This window comes from Pristis pectinata, chromosome 26 (assembly GCF_009764475.1).
Source record: "Pristis pectinata isolate sPriPec2 chromosome 26, sPriPec2.1.pri, whole genome shotgun sequence".
NCBI lineage: Eukaryota > Metazoa > Chordata > Chondrichthyes > Rhinopristiformes > Pristidae > Pristis > Pristis pectinata.
In genome coordinates, this window is record NC_067430.1 from 25,800,585 (window position 1) to 25,820,109 (window position 19,525).

Consider the following 19,525-nt stretch of genomic DNA (forward strand, 5'->3'; position numbering starts at 1 on the left):
GTGGGTGAGTTGCAAATTTTCCAAATTTGCAGCCTACAATTGAAGCACAGCCTCATACATCAACAGTGCATTCAACACCGCGATGGGAGTAAAATTTATCTTTCATCTCAGCTATCAGCAAATACAATCCATCTAATAGATGGATGGCTTTCTGATCCACATGATATTGCTGTAGATTTTGTCTCTCCTTCATCTACGAGTGTTCATTTTCACTTAACTAGCTAATCGATTAAACCCTGCTGTTCTTTAAATCTTTGAAGTGTGCTCGCCACTAGTAGAAGCGTAGAAGGAGACAACGAATAAAATCTGCTCAGGATGCACAGCCAGATGGCATTTTGTATTGACAGCTGAGACAGCTAAGGAAATTTGTTGTGGCTGCAATGTCCATTTAAATAGAAAGTTAAACGTAAAGGAGACCACAGTATTTTAACCTAAATAGTCATGAAAATTTCAGACGGGAGACAGTGAAGGTTCAATGTTTATAGACTAAAAGCTTTTGAGTTTCATTCTTGAATGCTCCTTAGATTCAGGAGGTTGGTGATGATGGCACTGAACACTCTTGCATTAAAAGCTGCACAATGCTTTATTTAGCTTTTAACTCACTTGCATTTCCACCTTAATAAAATAGTGTGAATAGAATCAAGATCCTGGTTGGTTTGACATTCTACATAACTTGGATGTGGTCAGTGCAGACTTCACCAATCTTTTAAATATTTACTAATTGTTTTGGAACAAGCACATGGAACGAACAGACCAATATTTATCCCTCAGCCCATCTCATGGGTGCTGGAACGGTAGTGTAGCGGTTAGCGTAACGCTATTACAGCGCCAGTATCCCAGTTTCAGTTCCGGCCGCTGTCTGTAAGGAGTTTGTACGTTCTCCTGAGTCTGTGTGGGTTTCCTTTGGGTGCTCAGGTTTCCTCCCACATTCCAAAGACGTACGGGTTAGGAAGTTGTGGGCATGCTATATTGGCGCTGGAAGCGTGGCGACACTTGTGGACTGCCCCCAGAACACTCTATGCAAAAGATGCATGTCACTGTGTGTTTCAATGTACATGTGACTAATAAAAATGTCTTGTGTGATGTGGTTGTGCAAAAATTAATTTCCACTTTTCCTACATTAGAATTGTGACCACATGTCAAAAACCCCTCACTGGCTGTAAAGTGGTTTGGCACATTCTATTGCCACCATTTTAATACGTCAGTGGGGACAGAAAGCAGTGATGTTTTAGTAACCCCGAGTTGTCACTTTCAAGTCCTCACATCAATTGCTACTTAAAAATGGTTTAATGCACTGCAGCTTGGATCTTTTGCACAGATTTCTTTTGAAAAGCTGGAGCAGCAATAATTAGAGCAATGACCTCCATGTGAATTTTTCAACAAAATAATTGCTTTTCATCCTGACTCAGACACCTTGCATAATTCATTAAAAATATGCTTGTAGCATGGATTCATAATGAGACTCAAGATTTATATTTGAATATTTATGAGGTTATATTAAAAATGGCTACTGCAATGGACGTGATTAGTGACTTGCAAACTCTTCTGCACGCGAGACACTTTGGAATACTGACATGTTCCCAGGTACCTCTTGTGAATACTGACACATTCTCACAGGCCCCCTGCTTAGTTTCTGATAAAAGAGGAACTTTCCCCCATGAGCATTCAATGCCTTGAGTGCTGAATGTTAAAGCATTTACAGCCTAATAAGTCAATAGAAAGGATTACAAAAATCTGAGGGCCTCCATAGTCTGAAAAACTATGGCTGTGGAAATTTGTGCTTGTTACACTTGCGTTAAAGACATGAAACCAGCAGAAAAATGATCAATTCAGGGGCACGAGTTGCTGGGTCCCAAAAAATGTCTGAATCACGTTAGATCCAAAATCTGGTCAGGTTATTTCTTAGCCATTCAAGAAAGCTACCTAAAGCAGGCATAAGTCATCTTCCTCATGCAAATGAGGGACAGGGTACCGAACAATTCTTATCAGAAGTTGGGCTGCACTGAGTAGAACAAGCCTTTGGGGTCTTTCATTCTACTTAGCGAGTGCTTAGCAGGGTGAGAAATGGGTGAGCTGTCCATGTTGATGCAACACATGCCAACAGCTCTCCCTGATTATATCCAGACCCACAGACCAATTCTGTGCTTTCACTGAGTCATTTCCTGCACTGATTCGCCACTTTAAAAATGGTTTCATGAAAATCTAGGCAGGCACGGTAGTGTAGCGGTTAGCGTAATGCTATTACAGTGCCAGTGACCCGGGTTCAATTCCGGCCGCTTCTGTAAGGAGTTTGTATGTTCTCCTCATGTCTGTGTGGGTTTCCTCCGGGTGCTCCGGTTTCCTCCCACATTCCAAAGACATACGGGTTAGGAAGTTGTGAGCATGCTACGTTGGGGCCAGAAGCGTGGCGACACTTGCGGGCTGTCCCCAGAACACTACGCAAAATGATGCATTTCACTGTGTGTTTCAATGTACATATGACTGATAAAAAAATCTTATCTTATCAAGACAAGACATTTTGCCTCCAGAATTTTAGAGAATGACTGAGTTTTCAGTGAAAAGTAAGGGATATAAGAGAAAAACATGGTATCCCAATGGACACCAGCCCAGCTATGTTTTCAACCATTCACGCTTATGTTCAAAGTACCACTTACATTCAGAAAGGCCATAAGGATGGCTGACAAGGAGAAAAGGAATTCACATTAGTACACAGGTGCCCAAACTTTGAGTATTCAAGAGCTGCAAGAGGTCAATCGACTGTAATAGGAACAATAAAACAATAATGGCCATGTCTTTCCTGGACTTGGGACCAATGCACATTACTAAGGCAGATTAGAGCAATTTCTACTCTGCAGTGGATTAGCGAAATGAATTACAAGGCAGTTTTCTTGATAATGTACTCTACATTAAACAAACCCCTCCAAGAGAAAATAAATTTAAAAAGCAGCAATTTCTTCAAGGCGGCGGCATCTATCACTAAGAACCCTCACCATCCAGGACATGCCCGCTTCTCATTACTACCATCGGGGAGGAGGTACAGGGGCCTGAAGACCCACACTCAATGATTCAGAAGCAGCTTCTTCCCTTCTGCTATCAGATTTCGGAATGGTGCGCAAACCCTTGAACACTACCTCATTATTCTTTTTTCTTGCACTATTTATTTGTTTTTGTAATTTATAGTAATTTTATGTCTTTGCACTGTATTGCTGCTGCAAAACAACAAATCTTAGGTCATCTGTGATAATAAATCTGATTCTGATTCAATTATCCAGATATTAGTTAAAAATACTTAAATCCCTAATTTTGCAATATAACAACAAAATGGTGTTGAAATGGCAGATTTCCACCTAGGAATTCCTCATAAAGATTCAAATCGCAGCAGAAAGAGAAATCTAAAGCTCAAGTTCCAACTTGTGGTGCCTTTTGAAATAAGTGTGCCCAAAAAGAAGACAAGCTGATTCCCACCCAGCTCAAAGAAATCGAACTGGAAATTAACCCAATCCCATCCACGTGAAGTTTCCACAAAGCCAAGAAGAGAATTAACTCCTTGTCTGGAAAAATATTCAAAATCCAGTTTCTTACAGCCCCAAATGTTGTGGAATCAATCCTACAATCTATTAGCCACATTCTGCAATGCCTGATACTCAAGCATTACAACAGCTCTTCCTAAAGCGATTCATCAAAACCTCTCAGTAATCTTTGTGTCAGATGTGGCTTCTGTGCTTGTGTCAGGCGATTGTGGTGGTAAGTCCCACTCCACAGCCTTGACAATAGAAAATCTAGTCTGATACTCCCATGTAGCACTGGGAGAATGCTGCACTGTTGAAGATACCACCTTTCAAATGAGACTTGAAATTGACACCCTGTCTGACCTGTGAGCTGGACAAAAAAGATTACGTGACACAATTTTTAACAGCTTGCGCTAAGTGTTTGCGGTCAATATTTATCCCTCAATCAATTTCATAAAATAAGATGACCTTGTTCTAGAATCTCCCACAAAAGGAAATATTCTCGTGTTTAAATTTTATACAAGGTGCCCAAGCCTCCATTGTATACAACACTTTGCAGCCCAGTCTTTTACACACATGCAAGAACCCCATGACCTCCCCCAAGACCGCTTTCAAGATTTACATATGAACAAAGAAAGAATGCAAGCTTATGCAGCACCTTCAATGACCCTGAGCATTTTTTAAATGGAGTCAATACTCATCCAGAGAATTATAAAATTAGAGATGGGTATTGATTGCTGGCCTCAATAACACATGCATCCTGAAAAATGAAAACAAAAAAAAATCCAATTTAAACAAAAAAGACCCAAGTGTTTCAAGTGACATTGGATGCATGTCAGCCATTGATAATCACCAATTGTGATTGTGAATCTGGTGCCCATGAAAATCATACCAACATTTGAAGCCAATGGTTTTCAACTGGCAACAGAGCTTGGGTGAGTGAAGGGGGGGGGGGGGGGGGGGGGGGGGGGGGGGGGGGGGGGGGGTGGGGAAAGAAAACAAAATTTAAGAATCAAAATGGATCAAGGCCAGTTGGCCCATCTTGGCTATCCCGACATAACAAATAACAAAATGTAAAGTCTGAGTCTCACTGTCGAAGAAGGTGCTGGATTCAATCACTGGCTTGTATCATAACAGTTTCTCATTAACAAGGGATGGGATGTTAGAATTGAACACCATGCCCTAAAGTTGGGGAGGGGAAAAGTCAGGGAGGATTCATGTTGCTTCAGAACCCATCACAAGTCCTGAGGAGTGGACATGCAGTGAATGGGCTTCAAGATTAGACTCAGCTGTTGGTATTCACTGTTGACTCTTGTCAGTCATTTAAGTGAGAGTCCAGCTAATGAGTGTTGTAAATGGAATTGTGCCCCAGTGAGTTGGGCCAATGTTCAGATGAGCATGCGTAGGGTGGAGATGCATAAAAATTAAATTAATTTGTTCAAAAGGTACAAAGATTTGATTTGGGTTGACTCTGAGAAGCCAAGATGCACATTCCATGTTGGCACCAGCCAAGTCCCACTCACAAGCACCTAGCATTACTGTATTACACACAGACATGAATTTCAGAGCATATAAAGTTAAATACCTTTGACCACAACGAAATAACGCAAGTTTATGTAATGCCTTTCACAGCCCAGAGCACTTCAGCATTTTGTAAATGCAGTCACTGCTTACAAAGAGAATTAGAAAGTAGGGAATGGGAATGAAATAGTGGCCTTGCCAGCAACACTCACTTCCTGAAAAATGAAGGAGAAAAGCCAATTTACACAGGAAAAGTTCCAGGTGTTTTAAGTTGCATTCATTGAAGGATGCGTGTTAACAGGGCAAGAGTATCATGATCTAAACACGTTTAGGAGGTATATTACTTCCCATATTACACAAGTTCCGATCACTTGTTTACGATGATTGCATCTGGTGCATTACAGGTTTTTCACAATGCAGTGACTCATTGGCAACCATTAGTCACTTGAGTGTGCTGAATTAAGGTGTGGTATTAGCACCACACCCTAGCTCAGAGGCATTTGGTATAGTTGGTGAGCATCTGCTGGTGACACTGGAGTTCCTCTGTCAAGTGTAGAAATTAGTCTAATCCACAAGTAAAAAAAACCAAGCTGCTGGAGGAACTCGGCAGATCAAGCAGCACCTGTGGAGGCAAGAGGAGGGTTGACCTTTCAGGTCGAGACCCTGCATCAGGACTGAGAATGTAAAGGGGAGATAGCCAATATAAAGAGGTGAGAGGGACAAGTGGATGGAGATAGCGACAGAGGCTGGGAGGTGATAATTCTGATTAGCAAAAGGGATTACTGGGATTCAAGTTCATTGCCATCTCGTTGGGATGCTGGACCTCATTACAAGATGTCTCAGCCAAATTCAAAGGAAATGCACTGTACATTTAATGCTGTGTAGACTACTCACATTTATATCCACCTCAAATCATAAGTAATACCATCTTTCAGGTCTCTGCAGCACTAATTCCTCCAAGGCAAGAAAGCTATTGAGCGTGGATCTGTACTGGCATTTCAGCCTTTGCTCAGTGGGTCTTCTGGCCCCTTGTCAGAGGGTTGCAGCCTCAACTCTCACTCCAGAGGCTTGAGCACAAAAATCTAGAATCATTCTCCTGTATACCAGAGCTGCACTGTTGGAGGCGTGATCTTCCCCACTGCTCTCTCAGGTGGACATAAACGGTTTGCAGATGAGGAAGAGAGTGAGTGATCATTATCACATTACTCTGGGAGGCTGCAGCACACAAACCTGTTGCTTGCTACAGGGGTTTCAACATCAGGTTTCTATAGAACACAGAACTGCAGAACACAAGAACAGGCCCTTTGACCCACAATACTGCAACCTATAACTTAAAAGTTCTTCACTAGCTGTAAAGTACTTTGGAACATCTTGCCATAAATACAAATTCATGTCTTTTTAAAAAACAAAAGAACCAATTTGGCTGATAAATCCTACTGAAGATTCAATATCTCAGTGAGGTGAAACCCCTCCCTCTTAAAAAGCTGTGAACTCGGCTCAGATGACAACAGACTCAAAAGGATCAGACAGTTACAAGTGCAACTTCCATATGAAGATTTAAACATCAGCAGTGCAAGACTGAGAGAGTGTTGTCTGAAGTGAATACTTCACAATGGAGATTTAAAAATTGGGGAACTGCCTGTTCCAATGTTTCATGTGAACATCATAAAAAAGTATCACGGCACAATTCTTCAGCAGCACTCCTCCCTCAACAGCCTCTCCCACACAAAACACATTTGCTGGCAAAACAACCCAGTAAAGTTTGAGACTCAATCAGTCATTGAACAGCTGGCATATTCGCCGAGTTAACACTCAATCGACTTAAGTATTCAGCAATGCTCAATATCAAATGAAGTCTAGGACTTCAGCATTCAAATCAGGTGATCCTGACCTTTACAAGAAATCGAGAGATGCCTAGAGACAACATCAGTCCAAAATCGAGCCTTCAGTTGTGGCAGGGCTTACATGCTATAACGTGCTACAAAAAAAAAAGTCAGGCAGCATTGCCGCCAACAGCACATCCTTCCCTATACAAGTTTTGAACAGAAGATTGGTATGTCACCACCCACCCTGACAGCCTCCAATGCACCTGAACCCATAGTCACGATTGAGGAAGTAAGAACAGTCTCCGGAGAGTTAACCCGTGGAAAGCATCTGGCCTGGACGGTGTCCCTGGCTGTCTCCTCAGATCCTGTGCAGATCAGCTGGCAGGGGTACTTGCAGATATTTTTAACCTCTCCCTGCTTCAATCTGAGGTTCCCACCTGCTTTAAAAAGACCACTATCATCCCAGTACCAAAGAAAAACTAAGGTAACATGCCTTAATGACTACCGACCAGTGGCTCTGACATCCACCATCATGAAGTGCTTCAAAAGGCTGGTCCTGGCACACATTAACCCCAGCCTCACAGGGAACCTAGACCCACTGCAGTTCACCTACCACCAAACAGATCTATGGTGGATGCCATCTCCCTACATTCATCTCTGAAGCATCTGAACAGTAAAGACATCTATGTCAGACTATTGTTTACAGCTGCAGCACCACCTCCAATACTATAATTCCAAGCAAGCTCTTCACCAAACTCTGTGACCTGTGACTCAACACCTCCCTTTACAACTGGGTCCTTGACTTCCTGACCAACAGACCGCAATCAGTAAGAATGGGCAGCAACACCTCTGGCACGATTATTGTCAACAATGGTGCTCCGTAAGGATGCGTCCTCACCTCCCTACTCTGCTCCCTATACACTCATGACTGTGTGGCTAGATTTGGCTCTAACACCATCTACAAGTTTGCAGATGATACCACCATAGTGGGGCGTATCTCAAATAACGATGAGTCAGAGTAAAGGAAGGAGATAGAGAGCTTAGTGGAATGGTGTCATGACAACAACCTTTCCCTCAATGTCAGCAAAACAAAAGAGCTGGTCATTGACTTCAGGAAGTGGGGTGGTGCACATGCTCCTGTCTACATGAATGGTGCTGAGGTCGAGAGGGTTGAGAGCTTCAAATTCCTACGACTGAACATGACCAATAGTCTGTCCTGGTCCAACTACATAGACACCACTGCCAAGAAAGCTCACCAGCACCTCTGTTTCCTCAGGAGGCTAAAGAAATTTGGCATATCCCCTTGGACACTCACCAACTTTTATCGATGCACCATAGAAGGCATTCTATCTGGATGCAACATGGCTTGGTATGTAACTGCTCTGCTCGGGACCGCAAGAAACTGCAAGAGTTGTGAACACAGCTCAGCACATCACGGAAGCCAGCCTTCCCTCCATGCACTCACTCTAAATTTCTCACTGCCTCGGTAAAGCAGCCAACATAATCAGAGACCCCTCCCACCCTGGACATTCTCTCTTCTCACCTCTCCCATCGGGCAGAAGATACAAAAGCCTGAAAGCACGTCGTCGTGGCTATCCCTCGAGGTCGAGGATGATGGTCTTCATTCCGTTGATCTACTTAGGGGCTCTCAAGTGGCTTGTGAGCCCAATCTTGGCTCTGAAAGTCCTTCCGCATTCAGGACAGGTAGTTCCAGATGGCAGATCGGGCTTTGGTTGTTGCTGCCTCTCTTTCCATTTTCTTTTTTTCCTCTAATTCTGCACATCTGTTGGCTTCGAAGGTTGCTGTTCCTTCTCGGATGATGGTTTGCCAGGGTTTCCTGTCCTTGGCGTTGGTTTCCCAATTGTTGATGTCGATGTTACATTTCTTCATGTTGGCTTTTAAGACGTACCACCAGGCTCAAAGACAACTTCTACCCTGCCTGTCATAAGACTATTGTACAGTTCCCTAATATAAGATGGACTCTTGACATCACAATCTACCTCGTTATGACCCTGCCACCTTATTGTCTACCTGCACTGCACTTTCGCTGTAGCTGTGACACTTTACTCTGCATTCTGTATTGTTTTACCGTGTACTACCTCGATGAACTGTGTAATGAATTGATCTGTATGAACGGTACGCAAGACAAGTTTTTCACTGAACCTCGGCACAAGTGACAATAATAAACCAATTCCAATTCTACTTTTGAAGTGTACTCACTGTTGTAACATCAAGAAACGCAGGCAGCAAGCACTTTGCAATTTGCTTAGTTAGCAATGCTGAATGAGGAATAAAGATTGACCAGGTCTGGAGATAACCCTCCTGCTGTTAATCGCAAGAGTGTTATGTGATCTTTTAGCTCTCAGCACTGGAACTGTTGGTGTAGAATTTTGTGCTGCTGTTCTGCTCTGGCAATTTACATATTTCAAATTCCACATTAAGGACCAAAATTAATGATTTTTTTTTAAAAATGAGTGTCTTTAAAGCCCAATTCCTCCGTACACAGAGCTAGCCCACTGTGCCCGAGCCCAGTGCTCAGGCATCTCCCTGAACCGGGGGGTTAGAACAATGAACCGATTTCAAGAAACACGCTGCCAAGCAACATCTTTGTTTCACTCTATCACTGGATGTGCAGCAGTCACAACCACAGAGGAAGCAATTCAACCATCTCCTTAGCAACACAGATAATTAGGAGTTGATGCTGTTTAAGAGAGCGGCCGGGCTGCAGCGGGGACAAAGCAGCGGAGGCGGCCGTTGCCAAGGAGCCCAGGCCCCGGGCCTAACCGCGCCGCCGCCACCGACGGCAACACCCGAAACTGCCCCCCACCCCCAACGGGAAACACGGAGGGAGGATGGTTCCTTACCGCTGCCGGCCGCGTTCCTGCCAGGCTGCCTCCGCCCGCCGTGCCGGGTGTGAGGGAACGCCGGCGCCTTCCGGCCAGGAGTCGGGCGAGTGAGACGGGCCGCGCCGGGCGCCCGTCCTGCAGTGAGCGCGCTCCGCCGCCGGGGGCAGCAGCGAGGCGGCAGGCGCGCCGACCGAGGGCCTCCCCACCGCCAGGGGGAGCCGGCGGGCCGGCGGGAGGGCCTCCGGCGGAGGGGGGCGCTGCTGAGGGATCCCAGCACACAAAGTAGGGGAGAGGGGTGGGAGCTGTAGGGGGGAGAGGGGTGGGGGTGTAGGGGGGAGAGGGGGTGGGGGTGTAGGGGGGAGAGGGGTGGGGGTGTTGGGGGGAGAGGGGTGGGAGCTGTAGGGGGGAGAGGGGTGGGGGTGTAGGGGGGAGAGGGGTGGGGGTTGTAGGGGGGAGAGGGGTGGGGGTGTTGGGGGAGAGGGGTGGGAGCTGTAGGGGGGAGAGGGGTGGGAGCTGTAGGGGGGAGAGGGGTGGGGGTGTAGGGGGGAGAGGGGTGGGGGTGTTGGGGGGGAGAGGGGTGGGAGCTGTAGGGGGGAGAGGGGTGGGAGCTGTAGGGGAGAGGGGTGGGAGCTGTAGGGGGGAGAGGGGTGGGGGTGTAGGGGGGAGAGGGGTGGGGGTGTAGGGGGGAGAGGGGTGGGGGTGTTGGGGGAGAGGGTGGGAGCTGTAGGGGGGAGAGGGGTGGGAGCTGTAGGGGGGAGAGGGGTGGGGGTGTTGGGGGGAGAGGGGTGGGAGCTGTAGGGGGGAGAGGGGTGGGGGTGTTGGGGGGAGAGGGGTGGGGGCTGTAGGGGGGGAGGGGGAGAGGGGTGGGGGCTTGTAGGGGGGGAGGGGGAGGAGGGGTGGGGGCTGTAGGGGGGAGGGGGAGAGGGGTGGGGGTGTGGGGGGAGGGGGAGAGGGGTGGGGGTGTGGGGGGAGGGGGAGAGGGGTGGGGGTGTGGGGGGGGAGGGGGAGAGGGGTGGGGGTGTGGGGGGGAGGGGAGAGGGGTGTGGGGGGGGGGGAGGGGAGAGGGGTGTGGGGGGGAGGGGGGAAGGGGTGTGGGGGGAAGGGGTGTGGGGGGGAGGGGGGAAGGGGTGTGGGGGGAGGGGGGGAGGGGGAAGGGTGGGTGGAGGGGGGGAGGGGAAGGGGAGGGGTGAGGGGTGTAGGGGAGGGGGAAGGGTGGGGGATGTAGGGGGGAGTGGGGGTGTAGGGGGGAGGGGGAGTGTGTATGGGGGAGGGGGAAGGGTGGGGGGTGTAGGGGAGGGGGAAGGGTGGGGGGTGTAGGGGAGGGGGAAGGGTTGGGGGGTGTAGGGGAGGGGGAAGGGTGGGGGGTGTAGGGGAGGGGGAAGGGTGGGGGGTGTAGGGGGAGTGGGGTGTAGGGGGGAGGGGGAGTGGGGGTGTAGGGGGAGGGTGTATGGGGGAGGGGGAAGGGTGGGGGTGTAGGGGAGGGGGAAGGGTGGGGGGTGTAGGGGGGAGTGGGGGTGTAGGGGGGAGGGGGAGTGGGGGTGTAGGGGGAGGGTGTATGGGGAGGGGAAGGGTGGGGGTGCAGGGGGAGGAGGGGGTGTAGGGAGGAAGAAGGGGGAAGAGATTCAGTGTTGGGGGGGTGCAGGTTGAGGGCCTCCTTCATTCTCCTTCTTAGCCAATCCCTCAGGATTGAGGATGACTTCCTTCCACTCCAGCTCTGTGAAAGCCGATGAGCTCAATGTGCACCCGCAGATTGTCATGGACAATCGTTGGCATTTTGTTGTCAGTCTCAGTGTTTGCTGACTCTGGGTGGGCAGTGTGGGAGCCTCCTGTTCACTCTGAGCTTCTGTGTGCTCCCAAGGCACGGACTGATTGGAGGTGCTCTGTGCTAATCCCTTTCAAACATCCATTTCCCAAGTGTCAGAGGAGATGTTGCATCGTTTCAAGTGGCTTTGAGAACATCTTTGAATCTTTCCCACTGTTCAGCTGGAAATCTCATAGTGTAGAGCATCTGTTTTGTAAGTCTGGTGTCAGGCACATGAGTGTTGTGACCCAGCTATTAGATCACTAGAGCCATGATGCTAGGGATGTTGGTCTGGGAGGGGAAGCTGGTAACCTATCTTGCCAGTGGAGTTGGAGGACTATGTGGACAAGTATCGGACATGCTTGCTGTAGGTAACCCATGTCTCAGAAACATAGAGGATCGTAGGGATCACTGAATTTCCCTTCACCCTGCACTTTGTTGCGGATTTGAATCTTGATCTTCAAATACTCTATTCCTCAGATGCCCATAGACATCGAAGTCCACATTCATTGAGAATTGGCTGTTGAGATATTGGAGACTGGTCCACCTTTAACCAGGTCTGGTTTTGGATATTTTTTGTCAGTGGGCAGTGTTGTGCCCCAGGCCAAGTTTTGAAGTGCCTTTGTTTTATGGATGTTTAGTGTAATGCTCATTCTCTTGTATATTCTCTGGTCAGGTCCCAGGTCTTTGCTGCAGGAGGTTCTCAAGGCAAAGGCTGTGGTTCAAACATCTTCAGCTGTTTCATTGATGGACCTTCCCTTCAGCATAAGATCAGTAAATGGAGCAAAGCCTTACTATTATGGCTTCCTTCACACTGTCAGTTGTGACAGTGGGGGGGGGGGGGGTGACATTAAAATCTAAGGTGCATAGTAACAACCTCACAGAGGGTGTTGAATCTTTGGAACTCTCTGCTCCCAGGGGGTTGTGCAGCTGGATCATTGGGAATATTTAAAGAGGAAAAAGATGTATTTTTTTAAAATTTGTGAGTCATGGGGAACAAGCACAGATAAGGAAATGCCTGGGGAAGATCAGCCATGGTTTGGGGGGCTGAGAGGCCTACTCCTGCTCCTATTCTCTTATGTTCTATGAATTGGAGAGCATTCTGTGCAGTAATAAATCCGTGTTGAGAAATTTCTTCATACCCCTCTCCTCACTGCCGTAGAGTCATAGAGATACAGCACAGAAACAGGCCCTTCCGCCCAACGAGTCTGTGCCGACCATCAACCACCCATTTACACTCGTCCTACGTTAATCTATTTTTTTTATTATCCCCACATTCCCCCCCCCCCCCCCGCAAGATTCTACCACTCACTTACACACTAGTGACAATTTACAGCGGCCAATTAAATTATCAACCCGCACATCTTTGGGACATGGGAGGAAACGGGCACCCGGAGCAAACCCATGTGGTCACGGAGAACGTGCAAACTCCACAGAGACAGCATCTGAGGTCAGGATCAAACCTGGGTCTCTGGTGCTGTGAGGCCTTTGTAATTTACTGTGCTGCAGTACGGACAAGTTGGGCCAAAGGGCTGTATAGCTCGATGTCTCTATGTACAGCTCTATGTTCTATTCCCAAAATTCTCCCACTGCATTGTAATTAATAATCATTTTATTAATCTATGGAATATCTCAGTTATTTTATGAAATATTTCTTTCCTCTCCATTCGATCACCTAAAGCAATATTTTTACATCAGCAACAATGTTTATCATTGGTGATTTAAGAAATATATTCTGCCATAAAACTACTGTGAAATTTCAATGAGAAAGTTAACTCCACATTTACGATTCATCTTTATGCCTACCTGGTTCAAAACAAAAAGGTTTTGAAAACACAAGCTGGCATGTGTCTTGGATAAATGTCAATTAAGTGAACCCAAGGCTCCGTTTTCCCTGGTGCTGTTCACTGTTCAATGTGAAACCCTTTGTGGTTTCCACTATTTGAAGATAATTGGAAGCCACAGAACAAGGAAGTTTTCAATCTCTTGCTTGTGACATGGATTCATTTATTTAATGGATTTTCAACTTAATCCCCATTTAAGACAGGACAGCACTATAAAACACCAATTTCTGATGGGGAGATGCTGGTCGTGGGGTTGTGAGGAAGGGAACTCTACCCGCAAGAGAATTTCGTCATTCCTACCTTACTCCTTGGGATTCAAATGGATGCCTGTGGAAGACTGGCAGGGAGGAATTGTCGGTGTTGAAATGTGCTCTGTATGGGCAATGAAGTGCTTTTTGAAGTGTAATCACCGCTGTGATAAAGGAACCAATTTCCACATAGCAAGCTCCCATACACAGCAGCAACTACTAGATTATTTTTAAACTACGTTGATGGAAGACAATTAAACCATGGAACATAGAACAGGAACAGGACCTTCGCTCCGTGATGTCTGTGCTGACCATGATGCTAAATTAAACCAAACCTATCTGTCTCCACATGATCCATACCTCTCCATTCCCTGTGCTTGTCTAAATGTTTCTTAAGCACCACTACTGTGTTTGCTTCCACCACCACCTCTGGCAGTGCGTTCCAGGCACCTACCACTCCCCATGTAAAATAAACTTTCCCTGCACATCTCCTTTAAACTTTTACTCTATCACCTTTAAAGCCATGCCCTCTAGTATTTGACATTTCTACCCTGGGAAAATGATGTTAACTGTCTACCCATTCTTTGCCTCTCATAATTTTTCACAGCTCACCCCTCAGCCTCCGATGTTCCAGAGAAAACAATCCAAGCTTGCCCAACCCCTCCGTCTAGCTCATACTCTCTAATCCAGGCAGCATCCCTACAAATATCGATAAACGTTGTTGCTGATGTGTAAAGGTCGTTTTAGGTGATCCACTGGTACTTGTATACCCACCTGAGAGAGAAATGGGCGATCATGTTTAAGATCTTATCCAAAAGGCAGCGCCCTTTCACTACCATGCTGAGCAGCACCTGAATATTTGTCTTTATGGTACTGAAGCTGAACCTGTACTCACAACTATTTAACTCAGAGGCAAGTGTGCTACTTGCAAGGAATAGCAGACACTTGGACACAGTCAAAGACCAATGCCTTATGAAGTAGGCCATAACTAGGTTTGAAAAATTCAATGCTCACAAATTATTAAATTATCCTTATGAAATTATCTACGTGTATAGTAACACCCCTAATACCTAAGCCAAACATACCACAGGTTGCTAGGTTTTTTGGAAGACTTCAGAGCATTGTTCATCTTATTTTCATCCAATATTCCAACGTCCACTATTTAAACACTGCCCAGATGATTTGTAACATCATTAATGATCAGCCAGCTGCAAATATGTATTCTGCTCTTTTCTGCTTTGTGCGCTTTTCCAGATTTTGAATTTTCTGATACTACTTACCACAATTAGTCCCTGAGACTGCCCCAATTATTTTTTACCATTTCTAGTGCAAGAGAGCAAAATAACTGATCAAGCAGCTATGCAGCACAAACCAGTCACTGGGTTTGAAGCCAATGTGTTGTATCAAACTGGCTGGTACATTTGCCATCTGGGAAACTGCAGACCCATGCAATATTGATGCTTATTAACTACAGTGCTGTGGAACCCCACTTGGTTTGGTCACAATGGGTGATTATTCAGAGTCAGAATTTGGTCCTGTGCTGCAACACAAATTAGAGCAGGAGTAGGCCACTCGGCCCCCTCAGCCTGTTCTGCCATTCAGAAGGTCACGGCTGGTCTGATTGTAACTGCAATTCCATGTTCCTATTTATCCGTGGTAACCTTTCACCACCCTGTTCAGCTATAACCTGAAGGCTTCTGCCTTAAAAATATTCAAAATCTCTACTTTGTGCTTGGAGAAAGGACTCACGACCCTCTGAGAGGAAAAACATTTCCATCATCTCTGCCTTAAACAATGTTTAAACAATGACCACTCATCCTAGATTCTCTCACAAGTGGAAGCATCCCCTCCACATCCACTCCACTCAATCACCATCAGGATAATATATATTTCAATCAAGTCATCCCTCAGTCTTCTAAACCCCAGCAGATACAAGTCTGCTTTGTCCAACCTTTTCTTATGAGACAACTAGCCCATTGTAGGTATTAGTGTAGCAAACCTCAGAACTGCTTCTAGCCCATTAATACCCTTAAACCGAGACCAAAACTGCACATAGCTCTCAGGTGCCTTGTGCAACCAAAGCCTCCCTATTTTTATATTCAATTCCTCTTGCAATAAATGAAAATATTCTGTTAGCTTTCCTGATTGCTTTAGCAGAGACACTTTTAATATTGCTTTCTTTTCCCTCCCACCTTCTAAATCATATATAAGTTACTGGAATAGCACTTGAACTGTTGATCCCCTGGAGACATGAGTTTGATTGAATTTTAATTCAATTAAATAAATCCGGAATAAGTAGCTATTATCATGAACCTACCAGCCTGCTGAAAAACCTCATTTAGTTCACTAATGTCTTTCAGGCAAGGAAATCTGCTACCCTTGTCAAGTCTGGCCTATATTTGGATCCAATCCTAAGAGTTGACTCTTAACTCCCTCACTAATGGCCTAGCAAGCCACTCAGATCAAGAGCCAATTAAGGAAGGACAGTAAATGCTGACCTTGTCAGATCCTGAGAGTGAATAAATACAATTATCTTCGGTTCTTGGAAGTCTCATCTAAACATTTCACAGGGGAGTAGATAAAAGACAGCTTAAAGACAGTCAGATTGAAAGACCTTTGTTCAAAGTGTCATTCTCAAAACCTGCTCTGCCATTTATGCTTCATTTCATTTACATTAACAGCAACAGGGAATGTGCAATCAGCAGCAAAACTGCATAATCAAAACCCCTCAAAGGTCAGGCATAAAGGTCCAGAGATGAGCAAATGGTGACAGCTCTAGCTGCGACACTTCCTGTTGTTCACAAGGTTGGATTTCTACATTAAAATCTCCCTCATTTTATCAACTTCTGAATTCCCACAGTGAATTAATGAGGCCATTTTCTGCAAATGCACCAGATTGACTGAGCAAATTATCTTTTAAAAGGGTTTCTAGACAAAATTAACAATTTAAACAACTACTGAGACAGTAACTGTTTGCAGAACATCAAGCTGAAGAAATATTCTGCTGCTCTGTAAATGTCCCTGTGTGCTTGGTATTCCAAGTCAGAAACCTGCAGAGCCTCTGGCAGATGCAGTGCATCACCCTTTTGAAAGGAGCAAGAGGAATTCAGCTTTGAAGCTTATAATTTGTCAAATCCTTCATAAAATGACAGAAGTAGTGGAAACAATTCAAAGATAGTTCCATGCTTCTGATTGTCCTTTGAAGGGAACCTGATTTATTCTTATTGCAGAAGAAAAAGTTATGGAAGGAGTGACATCCAAAGTTAGGAACCACTAATATGGATGTGTTGCACTGCTTTGAACAGAATCGTGAAAGGATCACCATGGGACATGATCAGAGGTTTAAAAAACCCATGGGTGATGGTAACAAGCAATGAATTCTTCACGGGATAAAAACTGGTGATTATTCTGTCCATTTCCAGATGGTAAACAAGTGCAATGTTCTCAATGTGGCATGTCTCCTTCCTGACACATCTGATAATAATCCAGTAATACTCAGTCATCTTTCTGGCAGCTGCCTAGACGTCTTTGGTTCAAAATATTACCAAGCAGGGACAGTTCAAAGCTTCTCTAAGGAAAGGCAGTATCACCATAGGGGTTCAGAAGGATTGTGGTTATTTTATTAGATTAGCACCAAATTCAGGGCAATTCTTCCAGAGTTCAAATCCTACTCTGAAGCTGAGGAGTTTAAATTCAAGTAACTGAATGAATCTGGACCTTTAAATGAAAACTGTTCTTGTAAAGTTAAGTATAACACTCCTAGATTGTTTCAAAGACCCATCTGGTTTATTAACATCCTTCAGGAAAAGAAGTTTGTCATCCTTACTAAGTCTGGTCTGTCTGTGACTCCAGACCTGCTGGAGCGGTTGACTCTGAACTATCTCTGGGCCAGTTAGGGCTAGAGTTGCTAGCAATGCCTACATCTGGTTGACAAACACATGAAAAAAGACTGTCAAGATCTCAGGTACTCCACAGGACAATAAGCCACATAGAATGAACTTTGTCAATGCTGTCACTCAGCTGGCAAGGCCAGCATTTGTTGTCCAACCCTAAAAGTCCTGAAACTGAGTGAATTGTCTGGCAATTGCGTTAAAAATCAATCACTTTACTGAAGGTGCAGAATCACATGTAGACCAGACCTGGTGAAGACTTTAGTGAACCAGGTGGGGTTTTCTAACAACGTAGTAGTTCTGTTGTCATCATTACTGATAATGAATTCCTAATTTATTTAATTAACTGGATTTTAACTTCACCAGTTGACACAGTCAGATTCCAACTCATATTTATGAATCATTTACTGGATTACTAACTCTGTAACATAACAATCATTCCCCAATAAACCTGTGAGACAATCCAGATACAAATTGAAATTTATATCCCAATGCTAGTGTCCATGGGCATGGCCCCTTTATCCTCTTCCTGACAGCAGCTCCATATTGCATGCTGCTCTACAGCCAAGGAGTCTTTTGTATATTGATGATGAAAGATCAAAGTTGCAATTACTACACAAGGATTTCCATGCAGCTAATCATCTTTAATGGTAAACCAGCAGGATATCAATCCTTTGCTGGCCTGGAACTCTGAGATGTTATTTCGATTTATCGGTAATTCATAGGGTGCAGACAGTTTTTACTGCCCTTGATGGTGAGCCAACTTATCAAATTGCTTCTGGGAAAGGCCCTCCCATAGTGCGCTTAGGTAGGACTTTGACGCAGCAATGTTGAAGGAATGCAATACATTTCCGTGGCAGGATGGTGTGGGACCTGGAGGGATATGCACAGACAGCAGTATTGAACAGATCTGCTACTTTCATTCTCCCGTTTGTTTTGGATGTACAGTGCAGTTTGTAGATAATCTCACTGCTGCAAAGGTGCAATGGTGGACAGAGTGGTTAGAGGTGGTGAACGGACGCCAATCAATCATCGGTCCTAATACCCCAGACTGACGGGGCCAATGAAGGTATATTGGCCCCGTCGGTCTGCACCTTTGCAGCAGTGAGATTCTGGCTGCTACTTCATAGCACCGACTTTCATCAAACAGACTGGGCAATTTTCACCCTGGTTACCCAGCCCAAGTTGGAAGTAAAACAATATCCCAGTTAAAACAAACTATTTCATCATATCCAAAATGATGTTTATACAAGCTTCCCACTGCCCTCCCAATAACCAATGCTTATTCTTTAGGACTGCACATTATTTAAGAAACGTTGCTGTAAAGGGATCTTTTGGTGCATTGGAACCACAATGCTGTCAAGACTTGCATTTAGATAGCACTTTCATAATCTCAGATAATTTCAAAACCAGTGAACGTAGCCAATGAAGTACTTCATGTAATTAATCATTCATCTTGGAAAATAGCAGCCAATTCAAGCCCAGTAGACTTCTACATGCAGCAACGTGATAATGATCTCAATCTACATTAGGGATGTTAATTGAGGGATAAATATTGGCCACACAAGATTAAAATGCTCGATCTGGAAGAGTACAAGTGGCTAGGAGGTGAATAAATAAAGAGGGCTAGCTTTCAGTGACAAATACAAACAAAAAAAATCCCAAGAAATAATAACATCTTGAATGAGGTTATCTCCAAAATTATTAACATTAATTCATTTACTTAACTCTAGTTCCTTACCATTTCCCACAGAACAAGAAAGTCATCCTCAATTTGGGAAAATTTGAAAGTCTATTAACTTTTAGACACTTGGTCAAACTCGACCCATTTAAGATCAAAATCCGGTTGACGTTAGACATGTAAAAGCTGGCTTTATCTAGACTGGAATAAAAAGAGTGAATAAGGTACATGAAGATTTGGATTTTATTTTATAAAGGAGATTAATTCAAGATGCTGATCTTAGTGTTTAAAGTTGAGTACATACAGAAAATACTTGGAATGGTTGTGCATACAAAACAACACGTATATACAGGTTCTAA

General features: G+C 45.1%; 1 protein-coding gene across 3 annotated transcripts in view; it reads right to left on the bottom strand.

The window, feature by feature from the left end:
- ctnnbip1 (catenin, beta interacting protein 1) overlaps positions 1-9,867 on the bottom strand; it is a 71,008-nt gene extending 61,141 nt beyond the window's left edge. Inside the window, exon 1 of one of the 3 annotated variants that reach the window (XM_052039592.1) lies at positions 9,721-9,867. The gene's annotated coding sequence lies outside the window, so the exon portion shown is untranslated. Of the gene's footprint in view, positions 1-5,094; positions 5,218-6,921; positions 7,023-9,720 lie in introns of those variants that run through there. The other 2 variants (XM_052039593.1, XM_052039595.1) reach the window with 2 other exon arrangements.
- Between the last annotated feature and the right edge of the window lie 9,658 nt (positions 9,868-19,525).